We start from the raw sequence: 9,304 nt of genomic DNA on the forward strand, positions 1-9,304 counted from the left end.
GTAAAGCAACAACTGTAGAACTTGTGCTAAAACAACTGCAGTGTTGGGCTGACTTGCAGCTTGAGACTTGGGAGGGAGAGAGAGAGAGAGAGAGAAAGAGAGAGAGGGAGGGAGAGAGGGAGAGAGAGGGAGAGTCAGGAGATGCAGGAGCGTGCAAGCAGCGTAGCAAGTGCTCTCCAAGTCATTCACCCCGTCCACCGCTATATTCTCAATATATTTAAAGCCTGTCGGGGAACAGTCCAAAAACTATACAATGGACCCTGGACCATACACTGTGCGTATATGAGTATAAATATACTTAATCACACTATATTGGAATTATCATATGTTACAGTTGAAATATGATGTTAGTGGCACAATACTGTATTAGTATTTGCATGATATTTGGCGAGTGTGATTTGTGCATCACAGATACAGTGTATTTGATCGATTTCGTGGATAATAAAAAAAAAAGCTTGCAAGCTCCATACAAGCAAACAATGTGTTGCAAGTTGCTTCTTGTACAGACAGGCGATGGGAATGATATGTTATCTTAGTTGACCAATCTACACGCACTAGAAAATCAAGGGACGACGACGTTTCGGTCCGTCCTGGACCATTCTCAAGTCGATTGTGGAATGGTACGAGTCACAATCGACTTGAGAATGGTCCAGGACGGACCGAAACGTCGTCGTCCCTTCATTTTCTAGTGTGTGGATTGGTCAACATACTTCAGCCACGTTATTGTGACTCATCGCCTGCATATTATCGTAGTATCTTTGAGGTGTTAGCAGTAGTACTACTGAGGTCCCTGGCCCTCCAAGGAGGAACAGGCTAACCATAGCCCGTGCTTCTTGCCCCGCTCCTGTGCCAGGTAAGTTACGGGCTCACCATAGCCCGTGCTACTTGGAACTTGTTCCGAGTAGCTGAATCTATAACAACAACCTCCGAGGAAGTGGACTAAAATATCCCAAGTTCATAGTATTTTTTCCGTGGAAAAAAACACAAATCGGGCATGCAAGACTCTCTCGGCAGCCCACTATTGTGCTGGGTGTATGATATACACATTAAAACCAAGTGAAAATCGTTCGCAATACTTGTAAGTTGCTTAGTTTGAAGAAATATGGAGTCCAATTAGTGAAGCCTCATAATGGGACCCTTTGCGACTGATGAGCCAATCCTGGGGATGGATATGGGCCTCTACTATACTAAGAAATACCTAATTAACATTATGAAAGAAAATTCTCATGCATTTCTTCATTATAAATAAGTCAACTTATGTTTGCTGTTATTGGAAATATTAAATACAGTATTTGAATCTGTAGTAGTAGTAGTAGACATCCATCAGTCTCAGGAGAATAGGGAGTTGTGCTCTGGAGTGGCCTTTCCAGGGCCCAAAGCCAGGGTAGGTTGATAAGGAGAAGCTGTTACTCAAGCAGCAGGTCCCCCCCCCCCCTCCTCTCCACAGCGCCGAAAGTCTCCAATGCAAAGGCAAACGCCAATACGATTGGTTCCCGCGCCGTCGCAGGAACTGTGAGCTCCGGAGTTGACCTCGAAGTTGGTAAAAGAAGGCACAGGAACTCCAAACCCGGAGACCACAGTGGTCGGAACCGGAGAAGAACCACCCCAGCAAGGGCAAGAACGATCCCAGCCTACTGAAGCAGAGCCTGGGGCCAACATTTTATTTTTATTTTTATTTTATTTATTTATATACAAGAAGGTACATTGGGTTTGTGAGAATACATAGAATAGTATTTACAATCTTGTAAAGCCACTAGTACGCGCAGCGTTTCGGGCAGGTCACATATTATGTTTAAACATTATGTTTGTAACTCATCTTCTATGTATGCACTTTTACCTGAATAAACATTTTGAAGGCGATGAGTCACAATAACGTGGCTGAAATATGTTGACCAGATCACACACTAGAAAGTGAAGGGACGACGACGTTTCGGTCCGTCCTGGACCATTCTCAAGTCGATCTTGAGAATTCAATAATATATATTATATATTATATATTAATTTATATTAATACATAATATTATATATTATACATATATAAAACGCTAAACTATAATGCCAATCCTGATCTCAAAAGCTTCATAGAAGGTTGTAACAGAACCCATGAGCACCACACTAGAAATAAATACAGTTTTGATATTCCTAGAGTACGACTTAATCAAACTAGAAATGCTCTACAAATCAAGGGGCCCAGAATGTGGAATGACCTTCCCAACCATGTTAAAGACTGTACCTCTCTCAACCAGTTTAAGTTAAAAGCGAAGCTATACCTAAAAATTCCCTGTAACCTACCTTACCCTTCTATTGTCAACCAATGTCTGTTTTTTCTTTAAAGAGCGCTGTTTGTCGACATAATTGTATTTGTGCTGCTTTTTCATCTATGTTTTCATTTCTTGTTTTCATTCTACTCATTATGCTCAATTAGTATTAAGCTTGTCATTTAAGTTTATCATGCCCGAAACGCTTTGCGTAATAGTGGCTTTAGGCATTGTATGTACTAGCTCTACCTATAAGTCAACCAATCCTTGTATAAATTTGTTGTATGTATGTACCTTACCTAAATAAAATTGTATTGTATTGTATTGTATTGTATTGTATTGTATTGTATTGTATTGTAAATAGCTCAGTCACCCCTCACATATTCGACGTGAAGGGCAACCAGCTGTTCTCTTGCATGACACGTTGTATTTTGACGTAAAAAGCCCCAACCTCAAAGTAAGATGGCCCAATCACTTGGGCTGGATGGTAGAGCGACGGTCCCGCTTCATGCAGGTCGGCGTTCAATCCCCGACCGTCCAAGTGGCTGGGCACCATTCCTTCTCTCCGTCCCACCCCAAATACTTATCCTGACCCCTTCCAAGTGCTAAATAGTCGTAATGGCTTGGCGCTTTCCCCTGATAATCCCCCCCTCAAAGTAAGATATATTACAAATCACAGCGGCTCGCAAAAATTGACATGTTCCGTTTTCTATCCATGGGTTTCCTTCGGGCAAGTTGGTACAACATTTTAGTGACGTTGTAAATGCTCCAGAGGACGGGCTGGCTCATGTGTTAATAGTGGCAGAGTTCTTATGATCGTTTCACAGTCGAAACATTTAACAAGGAGCTAGTGCATAACATTCAGGTGCTGAACCTCCTCCAATGAAGACCTCATCTTCTTTCTGAAGATGAGGTGTCCATGCCTGGTTGCAGTAATTCAAGTGGGGAGACTTATTGACGTGTGTCCCTCAATGTAGAGGACTTCCAGTTGGTAAGATTACCTCGTATTATAACAATAATTATCGTAGTTATTGCAGGCCATGAGTCACAATAACGTGGCTGAAGTATGTTGACCAGACCACACACTAAAAGGTGAAGGGACGACGACGTTTCGGTCCGTCCTGGACCATTCTCGAGTCGATTGTGTGTAGATGGTCCAGGACGGACCGAAACGTCGTCGTCCCTTCACCTTCTAGTGTATGGTCTGGTCAACATCGTAGTTATTATAAGCAGCAGTAGCACTGCCCCCTGGGGATAACGGGCTTTCCCAACTATACTTGACACAGCGGTGTGCTTGCAGGAGATGCGTTGTCTCTCTACAGTCCACAAATGCTATCTTAAACAGACATACATGCAGGGAAATAAGACAGGCACTCCGGAATAGCGCAGAGCACATGATGTGGCAGTAGGTGGGGCAGGTGGTGACTTACATGGTATGAGGAGTGAGGACCAGGCGATGGTGGCGGCTACCTGGACGCAGGAGATTCCAGCACCGGGACACTCAAGTGACAGCGGCGGCCAAGTGTCTGAGGGAAAGTTACACAAAGTAACTGTGTGGCAGCGCTTTCCTTAGTTCACTCTAGGTCACACAGTCACTTCTGCTTACAGATGACCTCGATCTCTGTCACCAGAGATCGACTGATACCAGTCTCTTTCGTTCTGGATTATGTACAGATCGTTGTCACACTATCCGCTTCAGGTGCAATTTTTTTGTGTTAGTGATTCTGGGCGAATGCTGGTATATTGAATTACACACAGAGGGTAACTTGACAGTGAGGGATTTAATGGTTGGGTCTTTATAGAACATGTCAACAAGGTATGATGTACCCTGCACTGCAATATGCAACTCAAGTCAGCTGTGGGAAAACCCCGAGACCATCCATTTACACTGGCATTTACTTGGACATAGAGACCTGAACCGGATACTCACCAATCCAAAGAAAGCAGAATGATGCAAGCGCCATTTCGGGTGGGGTTTAAAGTAAAGTGGGTATCCACTGTCAACAAGGTGCTCATGTATATGTAAATCAAGAAATGTTTATAGACATGAAAATACTTAGGCCGCTTAGTGGTGTCAAACAGATCACAGAACATAACAAGGTTTGAAAGATTCATGTGTTTGAGTGTGGGGACAGTGCCGTGATGCCCCATTAAGGTGGGGCAAAAGGTGCAGTTATCAAATAAAGATAGAGCTACTCCAGGATGACAAGGTAGTGATCACTGGGGGACTTGGAGTCCAACCCTGCCAAGGAAGAGGGAGGGGAAAGAATCAGTCAAGATAGCTAAAGACGAAGCCTGGTCTGGGCCCTATGGAGCCAGATCCACCACTGTCCAACTCTGGGAAGGCTGTGTTTCGAGTTTATTCAATTACCATGCATCAGTTTCAAAGGTTTGGGCCCAGGACCCATGGAATACCACCCACTAGGGGCAGCAAGGGAGGCAGAGCACTGGCCAATGCAGGAAGGGGTGCATCATCCTAAGCAGTAGTACCCCCCTTAACATTAGACCTACTGAATTGTCACTTATTCTCCTACACTGGTGCAATGACCTCATTCTCCCTCTCATCATGCATGGACACCCAACAAACCTTCAAGGGCAACCCGCTACAGCTGGGGGTCCAGTGACCTAAATGAGGACCCTACATTTGTTTCATTTAGAATGTACAACACTCGGAGGGAAGGGCCAAGGCAACCCCCACCCAGATCCTCGGGGTTAGTAACACCCTCATCACAAGGTCAAAGTTTAGGGTCACCTTGCAAAAAATGACAAAATCGGTTTTTATAGCGAGTAAATTTTAATCTTTATTTTAGCATTTCTTGTGCAGCTTATATTTGTGTCCATCTAATTCCCATTCATTTGTTATTGTACCTCACCTCACTCCACCATTCTCTCCTGCCTATTTATGTCCAATACTTGATCTATAAAATCACTCCTTCTGAAGATGTATTAATATACAAAAGTACTTAAGGAAATTCCTGTTTCAATTTTCGTCCGTGGTCTGACACTCATCTTTATTAAAAATGTATATAGATTAAAAAACATTGGGCATGTATAAAATGTCTAAAATATTTAAAAATTTTATTCAAACTTTAAGTGAATATAAACTACTCATTACCTATGATATTATGTAAGCAAATGAAATGTTACATACTGTATTGTATTTGGCATGATTAAAAAATATTTGTAATTTCAATGCCTAATTACTTTAAAAAACAAAAAAAAACAAAAACATTAAGTGTTTTTTGGAACATACCACTTCTTGAACATGGGTATGAATCTTACACACCATCCCATTTATGACAGGACATCAGATAGTCACACATTTCTGTGACCGTAGTCATTTGATGACTACGGTAATTAAAAACAAGTCGAATTACAAAATAAAAATATATAACCGGGAGCAGCTTCAATATACACTACCTTCTTATCAACAGTTTCAAAGTGCAACTTTATAAGCATCAAACACTTAATCCAAACCTAAGTATTTCTTTCAATTATGGAAATTAAAATGGAATTATATCAAGTCAATGGATAGTAAATTCCTCCAATATATGAAACTTTATAAGGCTTTGAGATCAGGTGATAATTGAATTCTTATCACACATTGCAAACACTCCCATTTCAGGGTTCCCCCCCCCCCTTTGCCACTATTATGAATGACAAATGCCAGGGAGGGGGGTATTATGTATAAATACATCAGTATTAAGTTGCCATTGGTATTAAGCAGATTGGCAACATGCAAAATTTATTTTCATTCTAGCGATACAGAATGTAAATGTCTAAAAATGCAATTTAGTAAAAACAAAAGAAAAAATCAAGATTAAAGTAAAAGGATAAATGTACATTCCATGCACTAAACACACCAGAGCAAGTGACTAATGAAATCACACTTCCTTAACCCCTTAACTGCGCCAGCCAACAAAAGTCATTCCGAGAGTTGTGTTATTTTTTTTAATTAGGCTATATTTTAATGTTTTCATCATTCTTTGTGTTTTGAAATGAAAATAGTCGAGTTTGGAAACATTTTGACTAACTTTACCTGAACATTTATAAAAACAAAAATGTGTCCTTAACAATTGCACTATGAAGTTTTTGCCAAAAACAGGTGCACAGTGCAGGGGTTAATAAGGTTTACAGGTTTATACAGGATTATTAGGGCTATAATTTCCATATATTTCCACAGGAGAAAGTGTTATCAATGACAAAAAAAAAATACAATCCTTTCTACAATGTAAAGGAGCCCAATAATCCAACAAGGACAGTTCAGAGTTTACAGTAACCAAGGCACAGGGTCCGAGCCCAAGTACCCGACATCAACTCGGCCGAGCAGGGGTGACGGGGTCAGAGCTACGGTGTGCGACAGTGGTATTAAATCTATTATTTCCCGAACCGATTCACACATCCTTCCCAGCAAATCTACCCAGCCATGCTCACTTCTCTTAAAACCACTCATATTTGGAGCTCCAATCCCCTGAAAAATTGTGAATAATGCTGTAAACCGGTGCACTGTGCCAAGAAAGCCAAGGGATCACCCAAGGGTTAGAATACACCCAGTCATCTTTTTGACTTGCATGAGAATCTATGGAAGACGGTTCCAACTGAGGAAGATCGGAAGGAAGTGTGTTGATATCGAGATATCCAAATCTACGACTATGACTTGATGGTGGCCAGTATGGTCCAGTGGTAAAGCTCAGGCGTGTGTCTGCTGGGTCCAAGTTCGAGCCAGAGTCAAAAGAATCAAGATTTTCAGCTTGTGTTTGACAATTCCGTTTTTTAGTGGGCGAGTGGCAGGTTCGACAGTTTTTCCGCCCACTTTGGTGTGGCCGGTGCTGGTGATGACGAAGTGTACTTGGAGAAGACATGGCTAGCAGGATGGAAGTGGTAAGTGTTGTGATTGCACGAGACGGAAAGCCGACAGGCTAATATTCCTATCTTTGCCATCATCCAAACTAGCTTCCATATTTTCTGCAATTGAGAGAGTAAAAACATACCATGAAAGAAAATTTAAATGCTTAAAAATTTTGCCAAATGACCAATTTACTTATGCACACAAGTTTTAAACAAGTGGAATCTCTAATAACTTTCATAGTCAATCTGACTTAACAGTCTTGTTACAAGAGGACAAGTCTCAGTAAAAGTTCAGGAAGCAATGGAGAAGCCTTAGCTCTCCAAAGAACCTTATGATTTTTTTTTCCAAGTTGGTGCGTTTTCAAGGTACGACATACCAAAATCTACTACTATACTGTACATACTAAAGTGAAATGTAATACCGAATTTTAAATCTTAATTAAATTTAAAATTAATGAATTTTAAATTTTAATTTAAAATGCATTCTCTGATCACAGGAAACAAAAATTATACAAGGCTTATGTCTGCTGTGGTTCAACCTGGAAGTCTTATGATGTCACAATTCATGGGCCTGGAGTGGCCATATAAAATTATACAAAGAATTTTTATATTTCTCAATGCAACAGCTCTTTTAGACAGTATTATTATTCAATAGTGTTCCCTTGATGATTACGTAAAGTGTGGGGAACACCGGAATGCTGAAATATGTCACCAAGATGTGCACTATATTACTTGCTTGGCACAATAAAATACTTTGCTGTTATTACACTGCATACACACTTAACATATGACTACACACATTTTTCAGGCATGATTCCAAACCATTAAGAACTTCTGGTGGGTGTGGTAATCTCAAACATGTTATCAGAGTCCAGCCTGGCTCTGCAGGTTGTGTGACATTGTAACTGCACCCATTGAATTTTACAATAATTTCTTTGCATTTCTAATGTTTTACCAATTTTTTTTCTTCTAAGGGCAATGATGTAATGGGCTGTCAATATTATTTGCATCACAGAACAAAGGTTATATATGCACAGATATTTATCACTAATATGTGCACCATATTATATTCTTTGAATAAAATAATTTTTGCCATTAAAAAACTAAATACATGTGTAATAAATAACTATATATTTTATGCCTTATGCTGAACCTGTAAGCAGTTTTGGTGGGCGGAGTAATGAAATCTAAGCACAGTATAGTGCCACACACCACTGGCAGACAACACAAGATCACCAAGCAAAATGTCTATACCGTGTACATAGCTAACTAGCACCACACTGATATCGGATTCCTGGTCACAATCATGAATGAATAATTTTCCACGAGTATTTTCTGAAGGAACAAGGTTCCATTTCATGATACGTAGATGCCCGAAACTGCACCTGTACACAGTGGATGTCTACCTCACAATGTGAGGAGGCATAATCAGCATTGCATATAGCAAAATCTGAGCATTATGTCCATGGTCTATCAGTCAGGATATTCTACGACACTATCATTGCAAAATAATTGCAGTTATAGTATTTATTTTCTCTTAATTATTAAGTGATGCTGTTGGCAAAAGCTGCACAGTGGCACTGAGCTGCTGCAGCATGTGCTACGTGTAATAGCCCCCTCAATAAGGTCCTCGCATGCAAAAGGGGCGCACATAATTTTTATTTTTCCAAGATGGAGTCTGTTTACTAGAGGCCCGAGGAAGCAAATATGAGCCCTTTGTATGCACGGGACTGAAATCTTACATAAATTAAATTGTCCCTCGTTGACTTGCACAGTAGGATCAGATACGGTGTAATTTTCTTTGACCTATTTGAAGGTTTAAACAAGCATGCAATCTTTCAATAAAATAAATCAAATTTATGGGAAGCTATAAACAATTCAAAGGTTCTTGCCTCATCCCTCTGTAAAACATTTAACACTTGTTGCACATGTCATAAACACCCTGAAAAGGTTCCAAGGATCAATGTCCTCACAGCCCAATCTCTGAGCAGGCCTCCAAAAACAACAAATATTAATATAATTGCTCATTTCTTACTATTTGTAGCCAGATAAGTTTTGCACAAATGTACACTCCAGCCTACTTCTAATTATTTTAATATAAATAAAATTAATAGCCAACCAACCTGCAAAGAAGCTCATCGAGTTCGCCAAATGATCCGAATACGACATTTCGGTAATATTCTCAAGGTACGTAGTTG

At 40.3% G+C, this 9,304-nt stretch overlaps 1 long non-coding RNA gene across 1 annotated transcript; it reads right to left on the minus strand.

Annotated features, from left to right (window-relative positions):
* Nucleotides 1-6,203: 6,203 nt before the first annotated feature.
* On the minus strand, nucleotides 6,204-9,304 carry LOC138351346 (uncharacterized). The gene is made up of 2 exons (XR_011222444.1): nucleotides 9,230-9,304; nucleotides 6,204-7,223 (listed from the first exon to the last, which is right to left on the minus strand). It is a non-coding gene; the product is annotated as an uncharacterized lncRNA (long non-coding RNA).

The sequence above is a fragment of the Procambarus clarkii genome, chromosome 49 (assembly GCF_040958095.1).
Source record: "Procambarus clarkii isolate CNS0578487 chromosome 49, FALCON_Pclarkii_2.0, whole genome shotgun sequence".
Classification (NCBI taxonomy): domain Eukaryota; kingdom Metazoa; phylum Arthropoda; class Malacostraca; order Decapoda; family Cambaridae; genus Procambarus; species Procambarus clarkii.